The 25866-nt window shown below is 49.7% G+C and overlaps 7 non-coding genes across 7 annotated transcripts; all 7 read left to right on the forward strand.

Annotated features, from left to right (window-relative positions):
* The first annotated feature begins 14915 nt into the window (after positions 1 to 14915).
* On the forward strand, positions 14916 to 14994 carry MIR379 (microRNA mir-379). The gene has a single exon (NR_129101.2). It is a non-coding gene; the product is annotated as a microRNA mir-379 (primary transcript).
* A 1612-nt stretch (positions 14995 to 16606) lies between these two features.
* MIR299 (microRNA mir-299) lies at positions 16607 to 16679 on the forward strand. The gene has a single exon (NR_129096.2). It is a non-coding gene; the product is annotated as a microRNA mir-299 (primary transcript).
* Positions 16680 to 17995: 1316 nt separating this feature from the next.
* On the forward strand, positions 17996 to 18073 carry MIR411 (microRNA mir-411). Its single transcript, NR_129098.2, has one exon. It is a non-coding gene; the product is annotated as a microRNA mir-411 (primary transcript).
* Positions 18074 to 18543: 470 nt separating this feature from the next.
* MIR323 (microRNA mir-323) lies at positions 18544 to 18621 on the forward strand. Its single transcript, NR_129099.2, has one exon. It is a non-coding gene; the product is annotated as a microRNA mir-323 (primary transcript).
* A 3172-nt stretch (positions 18622 to 21793) lies between these two features.
* On the forward strand, positions 21794 to 21869 carry MIR494 (microRNA mir-494). The gene has a single exon (NR_129097.2). It is a non-coding gene; the product is annotated as a microRNA mir-494 (primary transcript).
* A 322-nt stretch (positions 21870 to 22191) lies between these two features.
* Positions 22192 to 22268, forward strand: MIR1193 (microRNA mir-1193). The gene has a single exon (NR_129094.2). It is a non-coding gene; the product is annotated as a microRNA mir-1193 (primary transcript).
* A 2808-nt stretch (positions 22269 to 25076) lies between these two features.
* MIR495 (microRNA mir-495) lies at positions 25077 to 25156 on the forward strand. The gene has a single exon (NR_129100.2). It is a non-coding gene; the product is annotated as a microRNA mir-495 (primary transcript).
* Positions 25157 to 25866: the final 710 nt, after the last annotated feature.

Genomic DNA, 25866 nt, shown 5'->3' on the forward strand with positions numbered 1-25866 from the left:
AGCCATTCTGTGGGGAAGCGTGCTGCGTCTCAGATGGTCGCCGTCTCCCATCCAAGTTCAGACTCTCCCTGGAGTCCAGCACCAGACAGTGAGGCAGGAGACTGGCAGTTCTGACTGCCCTGGCCGTTGGCCCGTCCTTGGGCAACATTGGCTTGGCATGGTGGAATGGGAGCCCTGGGTCTTCCCGAAAGCTGCCCGTGCGCCTGCCAAGACAAGAAATTAAAAATAACCCGGTCTTGTTTTTATGCCTCGCTCCCTGCCTCCTGGTTCTAGTTGTGGGACTTTGGGTTACATGTGAAGCATCCTCGGACCCAGCCTCAGTGTCATCCATCAGATGGGGACACTGACGCCCTCCAGCTGAATGGTTGCGAGAGTTAAGTTTGCCTAACAAAAGCTCATGATAAGGCCCTTACATGGCGTAGGCTCCTGGGGTCAGGTCAGTGGGGATACTCTTGTTGGAGGAGAGAGATGAGCAGATTTGGGAGTTCGGCAGCTGCCTGGCAGTGGAGTAGCCAGGTGCTGAGTTTGTCAAGGAAGCTGTTAGTGTCCAGCTTTGATCTGCCATGTCCACCTTCAAGTGTTGCTCTTAGACTTGCCGCCAACTCACAAACTTAGGGTAGGATGGATATGCATTGCACTGGCCCTTTCTTCTCTCTCCATCTCCCACATTCACTCGGAGCCTCCTCCAGGGGCAGCCCCAGGAACCTTCCCATTGCTAACATTGCTGTCGTGTCCACAGCACACCTCTGACTCCAGTCCCGCCCCTTTAGCAACGCGCCAGTGAGCCAGTGTCACTGTGTGCTCACATCAGTCTTCCGATGGTCTCCCTGTCCCTGCTCTAGTCTGTTCTCCTCACTGCAGTCAGTGTGATCTTTCTAGAATGCATGAGGATGAGTCCCATGCTCTTTAAAGCGCTCTTTGAGTTCTGGAAACTCCAGGCCCAAGTCCAAGCCCCTTGGTTTCCCACTCAAGGATCTTCATGGTTTGGCGTCGAACCACACCTCCCACCACACGCTCCCTGGCCTTGTGCACCAGCCAGTAGCTGCTTCCCCACGTCTCTGTGTGTCTGTGTCTCTGGGCCTTCGCACAAGCTCATCCTGACCCCACTCTTAGAACCGATACTCGGTTGTGAACTTGACCTCCATTCAGAAACTTCTGTTGCTCATTCATGACCTATTTAGGTATCCACCTTCCCAATCAGACTTTGAGCTCCCCAAGTGTGGATGCTCAGTCTTGGGGGCCTCAGAGCCCCTACTGTCCAGGGCGGAACCTGTGCTGGTGGATCTCCAACTTGGTGACAATAGCCATAATGTAGTAATTATTCTTCCTCCTCAGTGTCTGGGACAAAGCCCCAGTCCCATTTAGTGCTGTGAGGACTGGTGGATCCATCCGTCAGAATGCTGGTTGGATGACAGGGAATGAATGCATGGAAGAAAGACTGTGAGATTGCCATCCTGGCACAGAACGGGGTCCGTGGTGCTGAGGAGAAGCGAATCCTCTCTCCCGAGGCCTGTCCTCCTGATCCTGCCCACTCCACTTTGCCTCCGCCTGCGACTCATTAAGAAATATGTAACCTTAATCCTTGCAATTGCCTGGGATGGAGCGTGTTTGCAGTCCATGGCACAGACATGGGGATTTTATTCCTTCCTTAAATAAATCTCACTCCCCCAGGAAGTTTGGACAGGATGTGGGCAGTTGGACCAGGGCTTGAAACTGAACATTTTGCAAAAGGCCCGTTTCAAAATTTGAAACCCCGTGGCCACTGGCCAGAGCCGAGCCTGGTTTGCGAGGTCGCTGGGCCTCCTCTCAGAGAAGGGAAGGAAAGGAAGATTCAAAACAAACGTCCACTGTCATTGAGCGGGCGGACGGTTTGCAGGAAGAATTCCCGCGGTTTGGTTGCTTCTCTGATGAAACTTGAGTGAGCTCGGTCACGGTCACCCTCATTAGCTCTTCTCTCAAGCTTTCGGCTCAGGCCTCATACCTTCCCAGAGCCAGAGGAGTCTGAGTTGGTCCTTCAAATGATGGGACAAGTGTCTGAGCACTAAATGGGACTGGGGCTTTGTCCCAGACATTAAGGAGGAAGAATAATAACTACATTATGGCTATTGTCACCAAGTTGGAGATGGGTGACACCAAGCCCTCAGAAACTTCTATTGCTCATTCATGACCTATTTAGGTTTCTACCTTCCCAATCAGACTTTGAGCTCCCCAAGTGTGGATGCTCAGTCTTTGAGGAAACAAGGAAACAGGCCTTGGGAAGGCGGTGCCATGCTCCTGGTCCCGTCAGGGCCACAGTCTGGCTCGGGCAGCCCTGACTTGCATGCCCAGTGCCCTCCCCAGGCTCCTCTGGCCACAGAGCTCAGAGCCTCGCTCCTGGCTTGGCCACCAGGGCCCTGGGTGCAGGCCACCCTTGGCCTGCCTGAGCTTGCCCCTTTCCACTTGCTCCCAGTCTCCTGCTTTCATGACCTCGGGGAGAGCCTCCAGCGGGTGCTGGGCTGTCTGTCTGTCCTTCAGACCAGCCATTTCTTCAACCTGGCCGAGCTGAGCTCCCAGGTGTGGCTGGGACTGTATCGATGGGAACTCCCAAATCCAGATCAGGGGTGTGGCCACGGTGGGTCTCAGCCGTGTTCGGCAGGGCTGACAGGGAGCTGCAGGATCACCCAGCCCAGGGTGGGCAAGTTACAGTTAGTGTTTCAGCTCTGGGTTGGAGCTGTGGTGGGTTTATCAATGGGCATTTAATCCTTAACATGTTGAATAAAGATCAAAATACAAAAGAACCTTCGTGGAACAATGATGGCTGGCAACCCCAAGTACACACAGAATTTGATTAAATTCTATGTGTACCTGGGGTTGCAGGCAATAATAGTAACAATAGCAGGAACTCAATGAGTTGAAATCTGAGAGCCTTGATCTGCTCAGACAACTGCATAGCCACATACCCCCGCTATTCTGTGCTCTTGACTATCTCCAAGAGTCCTTGGCTGGACCTGACATCTGCTCCCTGCTCCTTGCTTCATCCTGAGTGTCTGCTAATTCCCCAGTTCACACCTCCTATCAGCTCTGTCACTCGGGGAGGGTCTCCCTGACACCCCAGCCCCACTGGAGCTGCTCAGGGTCTTCTCCATACAGAACACCGGTGTTTAGTAGCGTCTCTATCCTTTTCCCATGGAATTTTGAGTATCCTGTCCCCGGTGCGGAACCTCCCTGTTTCCAGAGTCCCCCACCCAGGAGTGGTTACCTGCTCCCTGTACCCTGTGGGTCAGACGTTGGGTTTTGTGACACGGCCTTCTTGTCTCGAAGGTCATCTGCGAAGATCCTGGAGGTGTGGCTGCCTGAGCACAAGCCCTCCTGAGAGGACGCCTCTGACGGTGGAGCCCTCGCTTCCTGGGTGAGTTCTGCGTCTCCTGCTTACACTCTAGGAAGCATACATGCCTGTGGGAAAGGGCCAGACAGTCCAGGTCAGTGGTTCCCAACATGGGGCACATGCCCCATGGGGTGGGGCAATTTGATTTTTAAGGGGGGGCAATTCGAGTATGAGTTATTAACAGTGAAGTTATTGCATTTCTTATGGTTCTCGGGGCCTCGTATACAGTATATAAATATATATTGTGACATTTATGCATTTCAGTTCTCTATTAAATGTTTTGAAACTTTATTTGCTATTTTTCATATCACTTCATATTATTATTTTTTTTAAACAATTTCTTAGTGATTTCTTCCTCAGTACTTCAGCTGTCCTTTCGTTCTTTTATTTTTCTCTTTCATGGATGCCATGTTCTTTGGAAGCTTGTTTAGACCAAGTTAATGGCTTTTTAGGCTTCCTCCACATGAATAGGAGCTCACTTTTTGAATAATAAAAATTAGATGTCACTGGAGGGGCGGGGAGGTATCAGGATGTTAGAGATGCTTAGGTGGGGCGTGGCCAAATAAAGGTTGGGAATCCCTGGTCTAGGTCACGTGAAGACTGTAGGTGATCACAGGGGGGGGCAGAGCCCATGTGAGGGCCTCAGTGGGCCCCAGCAGGTGCACCGGCCACCTGGAGCAGGGCAGGGGAGGCTGGGCCAGTCCTGGCCGAAGCCTCTCGAAGTGTACTGCAGGGCCAGTAGCGGAGCTGCTCAAAGTTGTCCAAGGTCCTACTAGGGAGAGGGCAAGCCAAGAGGTGAGGTCCGCAGAGGCTCGACCCCAGACAGCTGTCCCTTTGGTCTCCGGTCTCATCTAGGTGGTGGGGCCGAGTTCACTTCCCAGCTGACCAAAAAGAGTCCTTTTTGGCCACTTGAATCAGGACACAGGGTTACCTTCACACTCCTGCTCCAAGCGAGTGTCCTCAAACGTATGCAGGTCACTGCATTCTGTGAACTGTCATGGAGATGCAGTAAGTGGGAGCCACGTGAGATTTCCCTTAAAGGACTCTCAGCCAATAACTGAAACATCTTGAACATAATTCTAAAAAATAACGTTTTTCTCATTAAGAAGGAAATAATAAAAAAAATACACCTCTCTTGTAAAAGCTTGTAAAATGCTAAAAAGAACAAACTGGTCCCACAATTCAAAGATGACCCCTGCCCTCATTTTGTGACCAGCCTCTCGTCTTGTGTTTGCTCCATCCATTTCATAATTGTGTGTGTGTGTGTGTGTGTGTGTGTGCATGTGTGTGTGTGTATGTATGTATATTTTTAATTGGGGATCATCACGGTCATCTTAACTGTTTCACCCAACTCTGAATGTTTTCCCATGCCATTAAGTAATTTCCTGTTTGTTTGTTTTTTAGTTGTGTTTTGTTATTATGGTGACATAGTGTCTCAGCAAATGACTATATCATAATTGGTTTAATTGGTTCACTCACATCAGATATTTAGATAATTGGTTTAATTGGTTCCCTCGCATCAGATATTTAGATAAGTCTCAACGTTGGCTAGAGCACGTTGGGGTGAGCATCCGTGTTCCTTCATCTTCACGCATCCCCGACTTGTTTCCTCGGTTCCTTTTAAAAGTGAAATGACCGCCTCAAGAGGCATGCGCTTTTCATGGCCAGATTGACCTCAGACTTTGTACCAACTGGCATTCTCAGAATTAGTCTAAGAAGTGCCTGCTTCTCTGCTAATAATGGAGGTTTCTTACATTGGCTAGTTGGTCAAAATATGGTATTTCGTTCTCTTGATTTTCAGTTCTTTTATTACCTTTGCTAAGAGCATATCCCCCATATCTTTATTGCTTCTCTGTAAGATCTGAATCGCCAGTTCAGGTCCTTTGCATTTTTTCATTTTAGATGCATGTGCATCATTTTGAGTCGAATAGTTCTACAAGGTTGTTTTAGAAGTCTCAGTCCTCCAGCCTCCCAACTCTTTTCAGTATCCTGCCCCACAGCACAACAGCTTTGAACTTTTAAAATGAATTCTCTTGACATTTATATCCATATTTCTAAGTAATATTCTTGTTTTTCTTCTTCTTTTTTTTTGGAGGGGGGGTTAGGCATTATCTTGACTCTTTACCCACAGAAGGTATGACTTTAACTCTCCCAGATGCCCTTGGCTTCACCACACATAAGCACATCTCTGCTCAAAGATGTTTGCTTCAGTTTTGGTTTGATCAGCACTCAGTATTTACATGATCTTAACACTGTAAACACTCCTGACAATGGAACAGTGGAATATATGATTCTTTATCTCTTCTTCAAACTTCTTGTTTCTTCTGGAGTTGATAATTGCCCTATATCTTTTTTTTTTTAATTTATTTTTTCTTTCTTTTCTTTACTTTTTTCCTTTGATTGGAATTTAATGAACATCACAGATTTATCCTAACCTTATCAATATATTCAAACACATTTGTGTTATTTTTTTTTTTTTTTTTTCATGCTTTATCATTTGAATAAATCTCTTCCTGGAGCCTCTTGCCTGTTCTGTTCTGGATTGGTTGATCTTTGGGCTTCCTGCCTGTATCTTGGGCTCTTCCCTCATTTTCTTCCTAGAGATTCTCTTGGTCCTTTCTCCTTGGTTGAATTCCCTGATGTCATAAACCCTGTGTTATCCTCTCTTTTTGGTTTACTCCCCTGATTTGCTAGGGTGCACACTCTAGCAAAGTGTAAAAGGATTCATGGGAGATAAACTTTTGGAAACCTTTCACATGTGAAAAGGTAAATGTCTAGTTCTCACTGACATTGATAGTTTGTCTGGGTATTGAATTCTAGTTGGTCATTTTTTTCTCCCCTGAGATTTTTTGAAAGCATAAATAATTGTCTTCTGACTTCTAGCATTATTGAGAAGTCTGAAGCCTTTGGGATTATCCCTTTTCTGTGATCCTCCCCCTTCCTTCCTGATACTTAAAGGATTTTCTCATTGTCTTCTTGTGTTTTAAATTTCATTTCTATGTGACTTGATGTGGAGCTACATTCATCTATTTTGCCAGGTCCTTTTGATCTGAAATCTTGTGTCCTTCAGTTATAGAAATTTTTCTTGAACAATTCCTTGGATAATGACCTCCCATTTGTTTTCTTTTTCTAGAACTTTCATTGTTTGAGTTTTGGATTTCTTTGACTAGTTCTCTAATATTCTCATATTTTCCCCTCTGATTGTCCACTCTTAATTTCTTTTTCCCATCCTGAGATAATTTTTTTTATTTATCTTTTGACCTATTTTCATTTCTATAGTCTCTAATTCTCAAGATTTTATATTACATTCTAAATATTATTTTATAACATTTTGTTTCATAGGTGCAATTGCTTCTTTGATATTCCTGATAATATTAATAGATTGTCTTGAAATTTCTTCTCCCTATAGAACCTCCAAGCTTTTTTTTCTTCTCCCTATAGAACCTCTAAGCTTTTTTTCTAACTTCCATGTTAGATGCTTTTCTCAACTTTATGTAAATATAGATGAAATAGGTATGTGTCTGTTCTAGTTACCTCCACTTTATTGTCTCCATGTAACACACTTTTAGTCTTCTCTCAGGGTCAACGAAGGCTTCTGCACAGTGGGTGAGGATTTGGGGAGCTGCCTTCTTACACAGGCGTTCAGCCTTTTCATATCATTTAGGCCCAGATTTTCCTGCCACACTGGGGTACCTGGTGCTCTCAATTCCTGAGACTTCTGTGGGTTCCTAGAAAGCACTGGGCTTTATTTCTGTTTTCCTTAGAGCCAGTGTAGGATTCCCAGCTTCGAGTCAGTTACAATTACTACCTTCTTGGCCTCTGTCCCTGTGTACTTATGCTCAAAATGAAAGTCTCTTCACACTCATTTAGCAGTTTCAAGGGGTGCAAGGAGCAGGTGAACATCTATATTCCATTCACCACATTCAACTGAAAGTTATGTATCCATTTGTTTTCTCTTGGTGTCTTCATCTTTTATTTTTATTTTATAAAACCTTTTAAAATTAGAATGGTAACTATTTTTCCATCATGTATTACCAATGTTTTTTCTTTGGTTCATGAAATTTGTAACTTAAACTTTTTATGTTCTAAAAATCTATCACAAAATTTTCTTAATAGTTCCTTCTTGTTTAGAAAGACCTTTCCCATCCTGAGCTCATATAGTCACTTTATTTTTTCTAGTTTTTCCATGATTTCATCTTTTATATTTGCATCTTCAATCCATTAATTTAATTATTGTGAGAAATAAGTATATGTCCCATTTCCACATTTACCACATGCTAGATATTTTTATAGTTTTTGTTTCTTGTTGTGGCTTTCTGTTGTTCCACTAATCTGCCTATTCTTACACCAGTGTTGCTTTGTTTTAATATATGGTGTTGTTATAATGTGTGTTGTTATTTGATAGCAATAGTCTTCCTTAATTCTTGATTAGTCTCACTTGTTGATACTTCCAGGTGAATGAAGTGATGTTGTGAAGTTAAAAAAATTGTTAGAGCTTTTCTGTGAAATGTTATAAAATTGTAAATTAAAGAGAATTGATATTTTTGATACTTGGGCTTTGCATGATAATTTGCAATTTAATGTATATATATACACATTTTGTCAGATTTTTATAAATTTATCATTTGTCATTAACTTATTTCAAGGAATTAAATATTGCTTGTATTACTCCTTTTTCTTATATTTCCTAACTGCTTATTACTGGTGTGTTGGGAAGAGATTATATATTTATTGTTATTGGCTGTCTCACTGATTTCTCTCATTTGATCTACAAGATTTTAGTTGAATGTTTTGGAATTTCTAGGTAAAGAACCATTCATTTCTATATAATGCAAATTTAGCCTTTCTCAGCGTTTTTTCTCTTTTATTTCTCTTTCTTGTCTTATCGCATTGGCTAGATCTTATAAAACATTGAATTGTTGATAATAGAAATTTTTATCTTGCTTCTGGTTCACTATAAAATAAGATAAAAATAAATGTAGGCTATACATTTTTCATAATGCTATTGAAGTATTTATTTCTACTTAATATGTGACTAAAATCAGGAATGAATTTAGAATTTTACGAAATGGTTTTTTGATATCTATGGAGATACTTACGTTGTTTTTCTCTGTTGACTTATTGGTTATAATAATGTTTCATAACTTTGAAACATTTTTGGATTAATCTACCTGTTTGGGGCATATTGTTCTTTTAATGGATGATTGGATTTGCTCTGCTATTGTTTCATGTAGGACTTTTCAAATTTATCTTTTGTTGATTTTGCTGTCAAAGTTATGCTGGCTTTGTAAAATGAATTAGGAAATATTCCATCTTTTTCTATATTCTGTACCATGTATACATCATTTAAATTATCTATTCTATGAAGGCTTGAAATAATTCACTCATATAACTTTCCTGAGATGATTCTTTGAGATGTTTCCTATTTCTTCTGTATTTCTTGGGTTCGTTATATTTTCTACATCTTTAGAATTTTTTATTCTTTTTCTATTATAGTTCAGTGTTAAATGTGCAGACATTTGAAATTAAATGTGCAGACAATTTGGGTTCAAATTTGTTCTCTGTCATTTCCCATGTGACCTCAGGAAAACAAAGTCTTCCTCCTAATTCTTAGTTTTCTTGTTTGTTAAATGGTAAAATGAGAGTCTGTAGTTAATAGGGCTACTGTGAGGGTTAAAGAGATAAAGTAACTTGCACTGTGTCTGGCACAGTAACTGCCCAATGCCTTTTTTAACCTAATAATAATCTTAGGGAATAATTTATTTTTCTGTGATATAAAAATTCTTAGCATAGAGTTTTAAATATTACGTTTATAATACATTTTAACCTATTCCTATGATTATATAATATTTTTAATTCTTAAATTTGTGTATGTGTACTTTATCTCTCTCTTTTTTATTCGATGAGCTAGAATAGTGTCTATTTCAGAAGTTTTTCATAGAATCAGTTCTTGGAATAATTTATCAATTCAACTGTTTTTGTGTATGTGTTCAAATTCAACAATATCTGCCTTTTGGTTAATTCTTTCTGCTGTCCTTAAGCTTGTTTATGGATTGGTCTATATATCTCTTATGTTATTCTTCTTTAATAATGAAAACATTTCATGGTATGAATTTGCCTCTGGATGCAATTTTGACTGCATATCAAAAGTTTTAATACGTAGTCTTTTCAATATTTTAAAATATTTGTAATTATGCTTTTCATTTCTTATTTTTCTTAGAAGAAATGGTTACCTGAATTAAATGTGCAAAAGTTAGAGCTTATTTAAAATTAATTGCTAATTTATTTGGGTTGTGTGTTGTTGCTTATACCTTTTTATTGAATTGTAGTTATATTTCATTGTGGGTTGAAAATGTGGACATAAAAAATTCTACTCTGGGGAATTTATTGATGACTTTGTGCCTTTTACAATCAATTTTGTAAATGTTTCATGGGCCTTTAAAATAAGGTGTACATCTTGTTTATAGGTTACCAATTTTGATGTGAAGACAATTAGTTTTACTAGGTTTGCATTTTATTCTTTTGGATTTTCTTAGTAAAGAATTAAGAATTCTATAAACATTCGTAATTTTAATCTCATTCTAGTTTATAAAATTTATCTAACTTTTGTTATGTCATATCGGATAAAGCTTTGTGGACAGTGTAACTTAACTTAATATTCATGCCTTACGCTTCTTTTCTTTGTTTCTCGTTTTCTGTGAAATATGATGTGACTTGCCTCTAAGATTGTCATTTACTTTTTGCCTATTCGATGTCTTTACTATTGAAAGGGCTTTGGAAACTGTTTTTATCTGTTTCCTCCAGTTTGGGGTGCTGTTTTATTCCTCATGTAAATGTTTCTTACTGTTATATCCTCGTGGTTGTACCTTTCGACTCTGAGAGGTGATTTTCATCGGCCCGCTTAATGATTTTGCTCTTGGGTACTTGAAATTGTTGACCTACCTCTGCTTTACTCTCATTTTTGTATCTGAGTTGGATAAATGGACTTTCTCATGTAATTGTTTCTGGAAGCCTGTTTTCAAGACAGAGTGTTGTTTGAAAGCTGAAACAGACAGTTGCATGTTCCAAAGGGTTCGGCTCCTCGAGAGCTCACTGTTCTGCACATTCGCAGACCATGTCTAGCATTTTCCTCTTTCCAAACACATAGTTGATGGCCTTAAATTCAATTATCGGGGCTAAACATTGGCCACAACGGGTTCACCTAATGATTTCCATCTTTGTCTTAATTTTTAAAGTATATATGACATCTGTGTTCTTACCACAGGTATCAGCAATTATATATTTTTTCATTTTCCACTCATTTTTATAAAACAATATGAGCAAAATGTAATTAAACACTGGGGTTTCAATGCAGCCAAGCCCTTTATTAAGACCAAATACTACCCAGAAGTCCAGTAAAGGAGATCAAATCAAGGCTGCCCTATTTAGAGCTGGGCAGTGACCTCAAGCTGTAGGCATCCTTTTGCCAGAGACATGGCGGGGGGTGGGGGGGAGGGGAAGCAAGTCCCCCTCAGAACACCCTATGAAAGCCTGTGCGGTGGGATATGTAAGCAGTTGCACACTGAACATGGAACCAGTTGCTATATGTGCAGGACTTGGAGGCCAGCGGTAGGGCGTCGATTGCTGGCAGTCAGCTGGCGTGTGAATTCCGTGGGTTTTGACATGTCAGTGCATGAGTGTGTGGTTGCCTGAATGTCACATGCATGAAAATTGAGGTCTTCCTTTTTTATCTGTGCCCATACCTTCTATTTGAATTTTTGGAATGTATTTAAAGTGTGTCTCAAATAAACAATCTATACTTTAGATTTGAGGCTGTTGACTTGAATGGAAAAATCCCCTTTTTAGGAGTGTATAACCCATTTACATTTTTTTCTTGATTCTCTTGTTTGGACTTAAAAATTGCACTTAATGCTTGTTTTTTTAATTCTCCCTTTCCTGCTATCTTTTGTTATATAGACTACATTTTTCTTTTTTTTTAAAAAAAAATGTACCCTGGGGATTTCAGAAAGTACACGAGCAGCTTCTAATGTTAGGGCTTACATTTTAGGTGTTTGGTTCCTTTTTTGTGTGAAAACCATGCATCTGTATCTCTTTATGGTAAAAAAGAACTAGTATTCTCTTGACTTTGCCCTGTGTGTAATTATTAAGCTGAGTATGTACCTGTTTCTGCCCATCCCCCCTGTGTGCACCCTTCCCAATGATAAATTGGGTGTGAATGGGTTTTATCACCAACTCCTGTTCTTGCCTCCCACCCCACCTGCCCCACCTCCGGGAATTGCCTCTCTTGGTTTTCTCTGGTCTGGTCCCCTCTGCAGGAGCCAGAACTCCTTACTGATCCTGGACTGTAGATTGTAAGCCTGGAATCCTACCACTTTGTACACTTCCACCACCTCCTGTCAGCATGTGGGTTGAATGTCCGTCTTTCTCCTACCAGACTGTGAGCTCCTGGGAGACAGGGACACTGAGTCAGGGCCGCCCCGCCCTCCGCACAGGGCAGAGGTCAGCAAACACGTCAGACACGTGCTCATGGCTGCGTGTCTGAGAGGACACATGGGCAAGTCAGTGCAGGGATGAGGAACTGGGGCGTAAATGAGTGCACGAAGGCGTGAACTTGGGATGGAGCAGAGTACAGAGCCAGGGTGGAATGAGTGTGCTGTTGAGAGAATGGCAGGGCAGAGGGACGGGTGAGGCAGTGAGCAATGACCGGGGCCCGAGGAAGTGAGAAGAGCCACCGGCTAGCAGCCGTCTGAGGTTAGGAGCTGTTCAGCCCGGGCTGGGTGTCCGAGGGCTGGGAGGCTGGGTGGGGAAGGTGGGTTTGCCCACCTCTCTAAACACCCAGGAAGCTATTGGGGACACATGTCACTTTATCCGGGAGGACGAGGACAGTTTATTCAGAGCTGTCCTTTCTTTCATTCCTCACTGCTTGTAGAATGCCTGGTCCTGGTGGCTGGGTACCCAGGAGAGGCTGGTTTGACCCCTTCTTGCCCAGAGGCATTCCGATACCAAGGGGACACATGAGCAACTTCCTCTTCAGTCATGGACTCAGAGAAAATAATAGCCACCAGACTGAACTCCCCCGCCTCCCACCATCAGCCTGGTCCCAGAGACCCGGGGAGGCCACGCCTGCACTAGCCCAGCGGCCCCCCGCCCCCCGCCACCTGTGCGTGGCTCCTGCTCGGACTCGGGGTGTTCATCGCCCCTGTGACTGCCTGTCCGAGAGCCTCTCCCTGTCCGGGAGCCTTCTGAGCCTCTTCCATGCTCTGGTCCCTTTCCTCTGAAAGATCTCGGGACTCCATCTCCTCCTTCCAGCTACCACCCTCCCGGTGACTTCTTTGTATCTCACTTGTATTTGGCTTTCGACCCTGCCGCTGTGCTGGAGGAACGTTCCTTAAAGTCCCTGGGGACCTGGCGTCTCCACAGGATTTCTCCCCAGCACCCAAACTCAACTCCTGCCCCTCCCCCAACATTCCCACTGCGCTGCCGCCCTCTCCTGGCTTCTGTGCCAGACACCTGCAGGGTTCTGGACACTTTCTTATTGCTCTCGGCTCCTCACCCACATCTGAGACACGACCAGCCTCTCATGCTCTTCTTCCTAACTATTCTCAAGCATGCCATCCCCCCATTTTTTGGACTCCTGTACGCTTTCTCTTTACCTTCATTCTTGCCCCCAACAATACTCTTTTCCATATCAGTAAGAGTACCTTATGAAAACATGGGACTTTATAACTCATGCACTTTATTAGGTTACAAGGACTTTCCCTTGGATTGAGAATAAAATCTGTTCTCTTTCTTTAGCTGTTCGTTATAGTTGTCTTAAATGATCTCCCCCATCCAGCTCCTCAGTCTCATTATTGGCACTGTTTTTCGCTCTCCATTCACAAGGATGCTCTTTTGGTTACCATGCTCCTTTCAGAATGGGCTCCACTGATCTGGTCCATGAGCCATCTATCTGGTTCATGCTTCATCCATCTGGTCCCCGCGTCATGTATCTGGTTCATGCTCCACTTATCTGGTTCATGATCCATCTATCTGGTCCATGAGCCGTTTATTTGGTTCATGCTTCATTTACCTGGTTCATGCTTCATCTGTCTGGCTCACGCTCCATCTGGGAGGTCCATGAGCCATCTCTCTAGTCCATGCTCCATCTATCTTGTCCACGCTCCAACCAGTCCCCTGTCCATCCTTTTTCCATGCTCTGACTGGTCCACGAGCTATCTGGTCCATGCTTTCATTTGTTCCATGCTCCATCCAGTCCTCTGCTTCCATTCTGCAATGTCCAATCTTGTCCCCTCTCTTCCTGGCTTAGTATTTTCATTCTTTCTCCCCCTCCTCCTCCTCCTCCTCCTCCTCCTCCTCCTCCTCCTCCTCCTCCTCCTCCTCTTCTTCTTCTTCTTCTTCTTCTTCTTCTTCTTCTTCTTCTTCTTCTGTCTCTTTTATTCTAAACTTCTTCTGAGAAGCTCCCCGCTGATCGGTCAGATCTTATTCAGTGCTCCCTGCGCCTTCACAACACTTGGGCCTCTTCTGATTTTGCAATCAGTGCTCTGCCGCATTTCTTTCTACGTGGGTTCTCTGCCCTCCTGCTGAGCTAGAAGCTGCAGGAGGACAAAGACCTGTAGCTCCAGCACCTCAGGGGTGTTTAATGAACACGAGCTTCTTTCTATGACTGACCACATGGACAGTGTGGTTGGGCTGGAGGAGAGGCACAGGCAGGGTGCTATGGAGGATCAGGGGGTGCAAAGGCCTGAATTGGCCGAGGTGGTGTCAGGACTCAGGGAGCAGGGAAGAGAATGGGGGTGAAGGCTGAAGCCTTGAATGTCATTCTAGGGAATTTGGTCTTTAACAACCTGTATTGTGAGCAGGAGGACGACCCGCTGTGCGCTGGGCTTCAAGACTTTGGATAACCGTGCCCTCTCAGCATGCTGCCTAGGAGCCGGCCCTTGCCCTTTCCTTGGAGACCAGCCCATCTCTTGGCTGAGCATCCCATTCATAAGGGGTTGTGGTATGGACACCTGGGCTATGAGAGGGGATGGGGAGACCCAGGAGAAGGCCTCCTGGGGGAGGGGGGTGCAGATGTTGAGGTGGAGCTGGAAGAGCGCACCGCCACTCAGGTGGTGTGGCGTATGGTGAGGGCTGGCATAGCTCGGGTGACCTTGGGCAGGTTGTTCCCCAGAACTTGAGGGGCCCTCTTTCACATACGAGCTCTGCCCATAGCGCTTCCTACTCTGCCCTGCAGAGCAAACCACTGCCCTTCCCTTGGGTTAAGAGATAGTTGTCCTTGTAATGGCCACAGCGTGGCCCATGTCACGTGGTTTGCCTCTTCTCACTCTTCCTAAGTTGGCATGGCCTTCCCAGGGGAGGTGCTGCTTCAGGGGAGAGACACCTCTTCCCTCCCCACCCCCACCCCCAGCACTGCTCCCCACACTTGATGGGGGGGTGTTTGTGTTCACACAGGCCGGCTTCCCAATGCCAAATCAGGCTCGGAAAGCTTTCTGGAAGTGACACCAACTTGAGGGACACACCCTGGCTCTGGGGTCAGCACCACTCCATGGTTCCTGAAGAGATGGTAGACTATGGAACGTAGGCTTTGTGATTTTTGACCTATGTAACATGGTCCACTAACTCTCAGTATCCACTCCATCCTCGGAGGGCACCCGGAGGTGTGGCCAACGTGAGGGAAGAGCACCCGGGGTTAGCGCCAGCACCGCTCATGGTAACTCCCGCTGCCTCTCCTCCCTGCCTGAACTGTGCAGCGAGGCCGGTTGAAGGCACCCTCGGGGGTGGGGGTGGGGTGTCTGGAGGTGACAACCTGGGGGCAAGGACGCCGGTTCCAGCCTCAGCCATGGCACTTGAGGACATGCTTTTCCATGTGGCATATGCACCAGGAGAGATTCCGCTCCCCGGTAGCCCAGCTGGCTTTGGAGGGCTTCATGGAACTGACACTACCTTCGGGGGGACCCACCCGTCCAACCTCCATCATGTTCCGTGCCACTGAAGAGATAATTCCTTATGTGCAAGTCCTGTTTGTACTCATGTCCACCTCCGGTTGATAGTCCATTCCATCTCAGAGGGTTTCCTGGAGGCGGTGACCCGATTGGGATGAGACGGAAGTTCCGATCTTAGGGAGGCCCTTGACCAAAAATGACATCTGCTTTGTTTATGAAGATGGCGTGGTGGCTACTGCACACATCCACTCCAGCCTGAGAGAGCCCCTGACTTGAGGCAGAGATGGCTGTCAGTCATTCCTTGTGCTTTATTTATTTTATTTTTTTTAAGGCCCCAAACTAGGGCTCACGGCCTGGGCTTCACATGCCCGGAGATTGTTTGCTCGGCCTGCGCAGTCTGACTAGACAGGTGTCCTTTGCGGTTGCTCACAGGCCATCTCCTAGTTTCCACTTGGCTCCCCGCTCCCCGTGCAGTTCTGTTAGTCAGCCACATGGCATACCACTATCCCTCTGTGCCCACCTAATTCATTCCCTCAGATCCACCAGGGTGCCTGGCACACAGTAGGCACTCACTCAGTATTTCTGGAGTGATGAAACCCCTAAGCCCACTTCTGCTCAGTGGGACGTTCAACCTTGGAGGGCTTCCTGGAGGAGTTGCCAGCTTTGGGGCTGAGCCACCGGTTGCAGTGTCAGCGTCGCCTCCCGACGGGGGAGACAAGACCCCTAGCCTGTGTGTGCTTGTCGCATGGTGCATGTATTGTGCTCGACCTGCCTCTGGTTCCCCCCCAGTTCTGGAAGGGTTTCCGGACGTGTCCTCAACCTCTGTCCGCGGCGTCCCTGTGTGGTACTCGGAGAGATAGTAGACCGTATAGCGTACGCTTTATCTGTGACGTATGTAACACGGTCCACTAACCCTCAGTATCAAATCCATCCTCGAGGCTCCCGGAAACCACCCATCTGCAGGGCGGCGCCACTGGACGCAACGTGAGGCCTCTCTCTGACACTCGAAGCTGGTTTCTGTAGCGCATGCTCTCTCCTGCATGATACGAAATGACACTCTCTCGCTCTTCCTGTACCAACTTCTGCCTCGGGAACTCTCGCCACCTCTGGGGAGGAGATCTTGATTCTTTCTGGGATCGGTGCTGCTCTATGGCATTCAATGACATGGTTGACTCCACAACTCTTGTCTAGTATCCACCGTGACCTGCTTCTTCTCAGCATCACGTGCGGCCGTGAAGAGGTCCCCAGACGCAACCTTGGACGCGAGCCTTCTTCCAGCCATCGCTGCCACCGTGCGGTACTTGAAGAAATGGTTTACCGTCCCACATACATTTTGAATATGTATGTGGGACGGTAAACCGCTTCTTGGTATCCAGCCCAGCCGTCCAAACCATCCCGCAGAGCCTGAAGTCAGAGACGCAACGCGGCCTTGGCATCCATCCTCGTGCCCCGGTACCTTCCTGGCGGAATGGTAGACTGTTACATGTGTGCTTAACCTGTTCATGCTTGCAGCACGGTCTTCTCCTCAGTGTCAAACGCAGCCTCCGAAGGCTACCTTAGGACAGTGACAACCTCTAGGAAGGTGTCCTGCCTCTACGCTGGCACATGCCCCCAGAGTGCCCGAAGAAAGGCTGCTCAGTGCCACGAATGTTCACGAATGAGGGATGTTACACGTCCTGCCTCTCGTCATCCTCCAAGCTCTGCTCCGATGGCTTCAGGACCAAGTGCCCCTGGAGAAGCAGCCATGGGTGCGCGAGAGACAATGCCGCTCCAGGTACTTGAAGACACACTGACTCGCGGTTTCCCATGACGATGCGTGTCCAGTCTATCTTTTCCCCGTATCGAGTCTAGTCATGTCCGGGAAGATGCCCTGGCTCTGGACTCAACATTGACCATTGACCCTCCACGAAGATGCGCTGGGCCCCGCCGTGTGCATTACAGACGATGCATGTGCCACGGCCCGCGCGTATCTTCCCTATCTCCGGTCCGCCTCGAAGAACTCGCTGAAGATGCTGCCGGCCTGGGTCATGTCGGAGCCCTGGTTCCGGCGTCCGCACCCAGCTCACGGTACCTGGAAAGGGTTGGACTGCATTGCATGTATGTTATTAACCGCCTATGGAACATGGTCTGCTTCTCTTCAGTATCAAGTTCAGTGTGAAGTCTCCAGGGAAGTCACATCCGCCTCTGGAGACGGGCCACCAGTGATGCTGTGGGGTACTTGGTAGAAGCTGACCATGCTTCATATGTTTTACTCACAACGCATGTTACTCGGGCCTCTTTTTCGTAACAGCAAATGCATCTCGGGGTGGGGGCTTCCTAGAGGCAATACTAAGTGTTAGGCAGTGTTTGTTCTGATGTCATTTCCACTCCGGGTCCCCGAGGGGGTTCTCTGTGCTGCGTCCGCTGCATCTGTCGCAGACTTTGCATGGTGGCCTCTTCTCAATACTGCATCTCGCCTCCAAGGGCTTCCTGAAGGGGGCGCTGGTGAGAGGACAGAGACGCCGGTTCTGACAGCGGCCCTTTCTACGGTAACTGAAAAGATGGTTGACCATAGAACATGCGCTATCTCTAAGTCGTATGTAATATGGTCCACGTCTTCTCAATATCAAACTCAGTCGCCGAGGGCTTCCCCGAGGCAAAGCAGACTTCGTGGGAGACACACTGGTGTGGCTTCGGCACCTTGCCTGGCATGTGGAGAGACGGTGGACCGTAGAGCATGCGTGCCATTTGTGACGTATGTGCTATGGTCCACTCATTCTCGGCATCAGTCAGCCTTCAGGGACTTCCCAGAGGCCATGCCAACGTGACATCAGGACCTGTGTGGCAGGCACCGTCCAGCATCCGTCACAGCCGACTGGCAGGAGACCGTGTGCTTTTTTTCCATGACCTTGGCTGTTGGGTCTCCCACCGCTACCTAGCACCCAGCCTGAAGGTGGTCGTGGCGTTGGATGTGGGTTTGTGGTCATTGTCACACTTGCTGATTGTGGATCATTTATGGTGCCCATTGCAAGGGCTTCCTGGAGGAGGTGATGCCAAATTAAGGGGAGAGGGTCAGGGTCAGCGTCACATCCTGGTATTCGAAGATGCGGTTGACCATGGTGTGTACGCTTTATTTATGACGTAGGACACATGGTCTACTTCTTCTCAATATCACCTCTCGCCTCAGAAGACTTCCCGGAGGTGCTGTCAGCTTTGAGGAGGAGCCACTGTCCTGGGGTCAGCCCTGCCGCTGCTTGGTACTTGGAGAGAGGTGGTCCGTGGCGCGTTCGCTTTATTTATGGCGCACATTACACGGTCGACCTCTTTGCAGTATCTAACACCGCCTCGCAAGCTTTCCTGGAGCTAACATCAACTCTGGGGCGGGGGCCCTCTCTCTGCTCTGCTCTCCTCTCCTCTCCTCTCCGCTCGGCGGGGTCTGTGATGTCTGTCCTCTGCGGTGGTAACTCACCTGTGGCGGCCTTCTGCTCAGCACACCTCTACTCTGCTTGGTGGCTTCGAGGGCGGGGTCCCCTTGCGGACAAGGAGACCGGCATCAACACGTGCCTGGATACATGAGATGGTTGACCAGAGAGCACACGCTTTATTTGTGCCGTTTGTGACCTGGTCCACTAACCCTCAGTATCTAATTTCCCCTGGGAGAACTTCCAGAAGTGCCGATGACTCCGGGGAACGCGGCGACGCACCAGGGCCAGCCCGGCTCTACTGGACTCGGAAGGAAGAGCACCTGTAAGGTGTGCGCCACACCTGTGACAGCCGTGGCCAACTCGGACTTGTTCTCAGTAGGACCCCTGTCCTTGGAGGGCTCCCTGGAGGGGAGGCCGTCCACACTCGGGAAGGGGCGTGCGGTCGGCACCACCCCAAAGTCCTCCCGTGGTCAGCGGACCAGAGTATGAGCACTTTACTCACGATGTAGGTCACTGCCCCCTCCCTCGCCCCCACGCCTCAGTATCCAGGGGGTCCTTGGGAGGAGGATCTTTGGGGAGCCAGCTCAGCTTGGGGCATCTAAGAGAGGTTCCCCCTGGGGGGTTCACCAGAAATTTGATGGCTCTAGTGACCAGCATCTTCATAGTAGCGCCACCCTCTAGCCATGATGCCAACTTCTGGATGTTCGGATGCCATTGGGGTCTGCCCCACAGAGGTACTTGGACAGGTGGTTGACGGACAGCATGCATTCAACCAATAGTTTACGGCAGGAAATTGACAAACGCGCAGCATCCTGGCCCGATCAACAGGCTGTCCAGGACTGAACGCCATGTCTGGCGTTCTCATCAGTGGTACCTGGAGAGAGGTTTCCGGGTTTCTGTTTCTTTAATGCGGATGAAACACCACCTGGTTAACCTCTTTTCCAGTATCAGATCCCAGCTTCAGCGAACGTGTCACTGTCAGTTCCCGTCCAGTCAACTCTAATAAGTGGCTGACCTCAAGGCCTAGGCCTGTGTCTATGACTAACGTCACCTGTTCTACTAACTACGGTGGCCAGTCATAGGAACAGGACTTCCAGGACTGAACGTCAAGCCCGGGGAAGAATTCGTGTAGCATCTAGAGAGAGGTTTTTGGGGGAGGACACACACCTGGGTAACCTCTTTTCTAGTATCAGGTCCCCCCCTTGGGGACCCTCTGGTCCAGATCCCAGCGTCAGGGAGGGGGCGCGTTGGATATGAACAAGTGGTTGGCCACCAAGCCTGTCCCCTATTTTTGAGTTTTATCACCTTTTCCACTAACTGTCATTTATGATTCATTCTTAGGGTGACTTCCCAAGGTGACGCCTGCCAGGAGGACAACGGTAGCCACACGATAGCGCCGTGGCCCAGAATATGAGGTAGGTTCTCTGGGGTTAATTTATCTCGCTTCCAATCAGTACACCGTAGCCAGCCTAGTTCCATGTCTGGCCCCACTTCGGAGTGATGGCTGGTCTTTGCCACCTTCAGTGGGTGTGGAGTTAACCCAGCCCATGTTGGGGGGATGCCCTAGCATGGAGCATGTTGCCAGGACAGACAGCGTAGGTGGCACACACCACGGCCCCTCTGCCTCCAGTCTATTCTGAAAGAGCATTCTGGACATGAGGACATCTTTGGGAAGAAATGATGGTTCTGAGATCAAGATAAGACCTTCGGTACCCTTAGGATTGGACTGGGGTGGGACCTGTTTATTTCTAACAAGAATTCTGGAGTTAATTTTAAATCCGGAGGCAGCCTGTTATGCGAATGTAGGGGGAGGCTTTGTCCTCAACCCTGAGCCAGGAGAAGTGAGCAGACAGCTGATGCCAGGCCGTGGCTTACCAGGACAGCCTGGCCCGCTGACCGCTGCGTCCAGCCCACCCTTCGGGGGTGACGCTGACGCCAGGGAAGAGGCTGTGTTTCTGTAGGTGGTCCTCCAGGAAAGCTTTCCTTTCGTGTATTCGTTTCTTTCATGACGAATCATCCTGCCGACCGCTCTTCAATCAAAACCCGGGTCGGAAGGCTCTCCGGACCGGACGGACGTTGTCACCTCAGTGCAGGTGAGTGAGCCAAGCTGTGTCCTTCCTTCGCTCTGCCTGTCGTGTCTGACACTAACACTCTTGCCAATCTGTCACAGGAGGACTTCCTGGAGGTGACGCCAACCTTCCACTCCAAAGGCAAGGCTCAGAGGTAGGCTGTTGGCCCTGCATTTGTTTCAATGGCACAACTCTGGGTACTGGGCTCTTTCATGGTATTTGGGGAAGGGGCATTGGGCTCACAAGAAGGGCCAGGTCTTTCCATTTCCTCCCCAGTTTGTCTGATGAGAGCCCTCCAGATGAGGTGGCAGCAATGATTGGCACAACTGATCTCCACAGCAGCTTGATCCCCAACCATCATTCCTGCCACCTGCAAAGAGCCTCTCGGGAAAGGAGAGAGGCGAGGACCTGTGACCGCGGTGGGCGCGCCATTGTCTGCTGGACCCAGGGCAGCTGGCCGCTGAGCTCATGGAGACCTGGCGCTCGGGTGGGTAAGCGGGATTCCGGAAGTTGTAGTGGGCACTCCCTTTACTGAGGATTCTCCTGATACCTGACTCTGATTTTAGAATCACACCTCGTCTGGAAGACTGCCTGGACCCACAGCCAAGTGCACGCGGGGCCTGGTGGTCGGCCCGCGGCTGACCCCATCGCCTGCCTCCTGACCACAAAATGCGGGTTCATTCGTGAGTGCTCGCCTGATGCATGGACCTTGGTGTGCACATGCTTGCTGGGGGCACTTCCCAAAGGAGGCGAGGGCTCCGCCATCAGGAAAGCTCCCGGGAGAGGCTGTCCACGAAATATTCTCTTACTGGCAGAAAATATTTCCTGGGTGACCTCTTTCCAGTATCCCAAAGGGTTTGTTGACTGACCTCTAGAAAGACTCCTGAGTCTGCCTGGTGCAGTGTGGACTCGGGAGACCTCGGAGGTGGCCCCGGCATGCGTGAAGATCCAGCCGTTTTCTTTCTGTTGTGTTTCTGTTTGCTTGCTTGTTTTGATCCGTGCTCATCCTCGATACTCGAAGGAGAGGTTGTCCGTGATGTGTTCTCTTTATTGATGATGAAACATACACGGGAAACCTCTTTTTTAGTATCAGATCCCACCCTGGAGGCACTTCCTGTTCCTGGTGCGGCCTTCAGGGAGGGGTCGCCACCAGCTCTCGGGGACTCACGGGCTGGGGCGGGGGTGGTGCGTGGATCCTCGGGGTACAGCCGTCCCAGGGCCAGCTCCACGGAAGGGAAGCCAAGCGTGGGAAGGGCCCACGTTGCCGTGATGAGGGAGGCTCCTCACTGTGGTGTCGTCTGGGTGACGGTGCATGGCGGGCGGTGGGTCTTCAGTGTGAAATCCCGCCAGGTGACTTCCGGACACACCAGCAGCGTCGCTGAGCGGACCGTAGTGCCACCCACTCTCAGGGTAGCTGAGGGGATGGTAGACCGGTGACGTGCACTTTATTTACGATGTAGGTCACCGGTTTGACTATCCGTCGGTACCCAATTCAGCTGTGGGTTGACAGCAGTTCACGTGGCAGCTGCGGAGAAGATGTGCGGGGATTGGGGACCAGTGGGAACCGCCAGTGTCTAAAGGGGCTGCCATGGGGGGCTGCCCCTCCTACCTTTTCATAGTAAATATAAGCAATTGGCCGTGAGCAATCTCTCTTTCAGTGTCAAATCTTGCCCAGGACTCTCAGCCTGGCCCCAGACAAAGTCGGGGAAGGGGCACCCCACAGCACCTGCTGAGTGCAGGCTGCATGCCACCTGGCTCAGTCTGTCTTAGGAGAGCATGCGTGTGCGCCTGTGGGTGCGCATGTGTGTGCACACCCACGTGCAATAGTGCTACTGTAGGGTGCGTCTGTGGCTGTGATGTCCGTTCTAGTCTGTGGTGCCTGAACCAAGGCTGCGCGACGAGCGAACCGCGTACATGATGAAGGGTACGCGGCCCGTCTCTTGCAGGAGTCCGCGCCACCCTGGAGGTTTCCGGGCTGTGAGCTGGGCCTGAGCTGGGCCGTGGGTGTCTGCAGCTCCCCTGGCGCCACCCTCGGTGAAGGTAAGAGTGTGATGTAGCCCCGGGAGCACGCGTTCCGTTTAGCACACGCGTCTCCTACCCGCTAACCCCAGGTCACCTTCCCCGGCCGAGGTCCGCTGCTGGGGCCCAGGCCTCCTCCGAGCGCAGGTGGGACTTGACCTCTGTCACCTCCTCCTGGGCGGGCTGGCCTTGTTCTCACGGTGACGCCGGGGCACACGCCAGTACGTGGGAACCCAGAGCACTTTCTGCTCGTGGATCATGGGCCTAAACAAGTGTCATGGCCAAGTTCAAAGGCGAGGGGAGGCTGTGGGGCTGGTGAGGACATGGAGGCATGGGTCAGTTGTCCACATGGGTCACTGAGAACTTGGGGTTCATCGTCATTCACCTCCGGTTTCCTGTTGCGTCGAGGCTGGCCGGCATGATGACCCATCCGGGCCCAGGGTTCCCCCCACTGCATTTGCAGCTGCCTTGTCCGCGAGCCACCTGCTGTGTGTTGGACAGTCATTGCGTCCCTGTTCCCACCCCCGTGCGCGCCCGGCCCTCTTTGCTCTCAGCCAGTCTGGGGGAAGCTGCCCGCCTCCGGGAAGCGGCGTCACGCCACGGCTCTGACCCGCGGTACTTAAGGAGAAGTTGCCCGTGTCTTTTTCGCTGTATTTGTGACGAAACATTCGCGGTGCACTTCTTTTTCAGTATCCCTTGCTGCTTTGAAGACGTCATCGTTGGGCGCCAAAGTCAGGGAGGGCATGTTGGCACTTGTGGGTTCTGGTCCAGATGGTCGCTACCGGGCATCTTTTCTCCCTTCCTCAGTTTCCCTTGATGTGTCTCCTGAAAGCTGCCCTCTTCCTGCTACGTGGTTTGGGTTGGAATCACACACACACACACACACACACACACACACACACACACACACCAGGGTACCCAGTGTTAAGTGAGTTACTTTATCCCTCCCTGTTTGTTGCTGTTATTAGTTCAAAGATGGGCCCCCAACGCTACTGAGCCAAGGGCACCCACGGAGATGTTTGCTGAGGCTTCCTGGAGAGGAAGTTTTCCTCCCTGACCAATGAGAGCTGCCAGCCACCGCCACCCCTCGATGCTCCCTCAGCCATGTGACCTGGTCACGTGGGCCGTGAGGCTCCCGCTGCCACTTTCAGACCAAGAGCAAAGAGCTTGGGCTGCAGGAGCGAACTGTGCAGACCCAGAGGGTTGTGCCTGCACCAGAAGAGGCTCACTGGGGAGGAGTCAGAGAGGAATCAGGACCTGGGGGATGGCGTTGGAACCCCTGGGTCAAACCCTGCCTGCAGCTTGCCCTGCCTCCGCACTTTTCCGTTGGATAAGCCTACACATCCCTTTATTGTTGAGGCCACTTTGCGCTGGGCTTTCTCTCACTCGGGGTATAAATGGATGACGCCACACGCTGTGTGGCTGGAGAGCGTGCATGTTTTCAGCGATGTGCGTCTTTTAGTGCGTCTATCCTTGTACCCTTACGAAGGTGGGTCCTTGGCGAAGTGGCTTTTCCTTGTGGATTTACTCTGTACTTCAAAAGGATTGTCCTGGTGGTTTAATTTATGAATTGCAAGTCATACATGGTTCATACGTTTGCGTGCAGGCAGGGCCATTGGCGTGGGCCCCGGAAGGGCTCCTCTGACCTCAGAGTGCCTGTCTCCCTGGGAGGACTTCCTGGAGGTGATGCGGCCCCGGGGGAAGACCGCGTCCTTGTTCCTGCTGCTCTCTGGCGCTCGGTGATGGGTTTGCTGTGTGTGTCACAGGTCATACTGGACGGCTGGTGCTTGAGAACCAAACCAGGCCCGGAGGGAACCGGGAGTGCTGCGAAGGAGGGACGCGGGTGTCAGGACCATGCAAGGCACACGGCAGCCGGTCCCCAGGGAGCCGATGCTGGCTTGGTGGCTCGATTCACCGAATCCCACATCCCCGGTTTCCTGCGTCTCAACAGGAACCTCACTGACTCACAGAGGAGACTTCATTTCAGGGCCGGGGACCGTCCATTGCAGAGCACGTCAGTCCCAGTTACTGAATTCTGCCCAAGAAGACTTCCGGGGACCCTGGCGCCGAGGCAGGCTGGGATGGGTTGGCTTTATCCACGGTGAGGACCCCACTCCCCTGGGCTCAGGACCCGCCTCGAGTGGTGTCTGCCTCCTCCAGGGGGCCCAGATGCCTCTCTGCGGTCCCAGCCCCATCGCCACCCCTAACCCTCTGTGTCCCCTCACCCAGGTGGACCCCTGGAGGTGACCGGCGCGGACGATGGCATCGCGCTCCCCTGGTTCCTGAAAAGAAGTTGCCCATGTTCTTTTCGCGTAATATGTGACGAAACAAACATGGTGCACTTCTTTCCCGGGATCAACTCTCACCTGGCCCGGCGGGACTCGGTACGTACACGGAGGGCTCGCCCCCGTCCACCGTGCGTTGGCGGGTTCAGGGACACGCAGTGTTCGGCCGTCCTTAGTCCAAACGCAGGCCATGCCACCTCTAAGAACAGGCACAGCTAGCGAGACCCGGGTCACACGCAGCTCCCCACCGCGAGGGAGGCTGGCAGCACCCTTCCAGGTCCTGGGGTGAAGAATCCCCCAGCCTTCTTCCCAGGGCGTTCAGATGAGAGCCGCCCAAACACGATGCAAAAGAGCATCCACATGAATGACAACAGAACCTGTGGGCCGCGAGCCTGTCCTCCAGGTCTCTCCGGGGGGGTGGGGGGGTGGCACGGTGGTTGCCAGGGGTGCATTTTAACGGACGTCTCCCCTGGCGGACTATCACCAACACGTCCACAGTTAGCATTGACTGGGGACAGCAGCCCTGGCCGAGGCCGCGATCCCTGTGGTCCTGGGAGAGGGGGGGGTCCCCCGAGCGGTCATGTCACTGCGACTCACCCTCTCCAGCCTGACTCTTTCCAGGTTCCGGTCCCCCCTGAGGGATGTACTCCTAATGCCATCCATGGCGATGGGACATTGGTGTCAGCCCCGAGTCAGGACCAGTGCGTGGATGTGACTGCGGAGCATGTGCCTCCGCCTCCACGTCAGTGCGTTCTTGGCCGTCTTCCTGGAGGTGGTGCCATG

Source organism: Eptesicus fuscus, chromosome 5, assembly GCF_027574615.1.
Source record: "Eptesicus fuscus isolate TK198812 chromosome 5, DD_ASM_mEF_20220401, whole genome shotgun sequence".
Taxonomy (NCBI): Eukaryota; Metazoa; Chordata; class Mammalia; order Chiroptera; family Vespertilionidae; genus Eptesicus; species Eptesicus fuscus.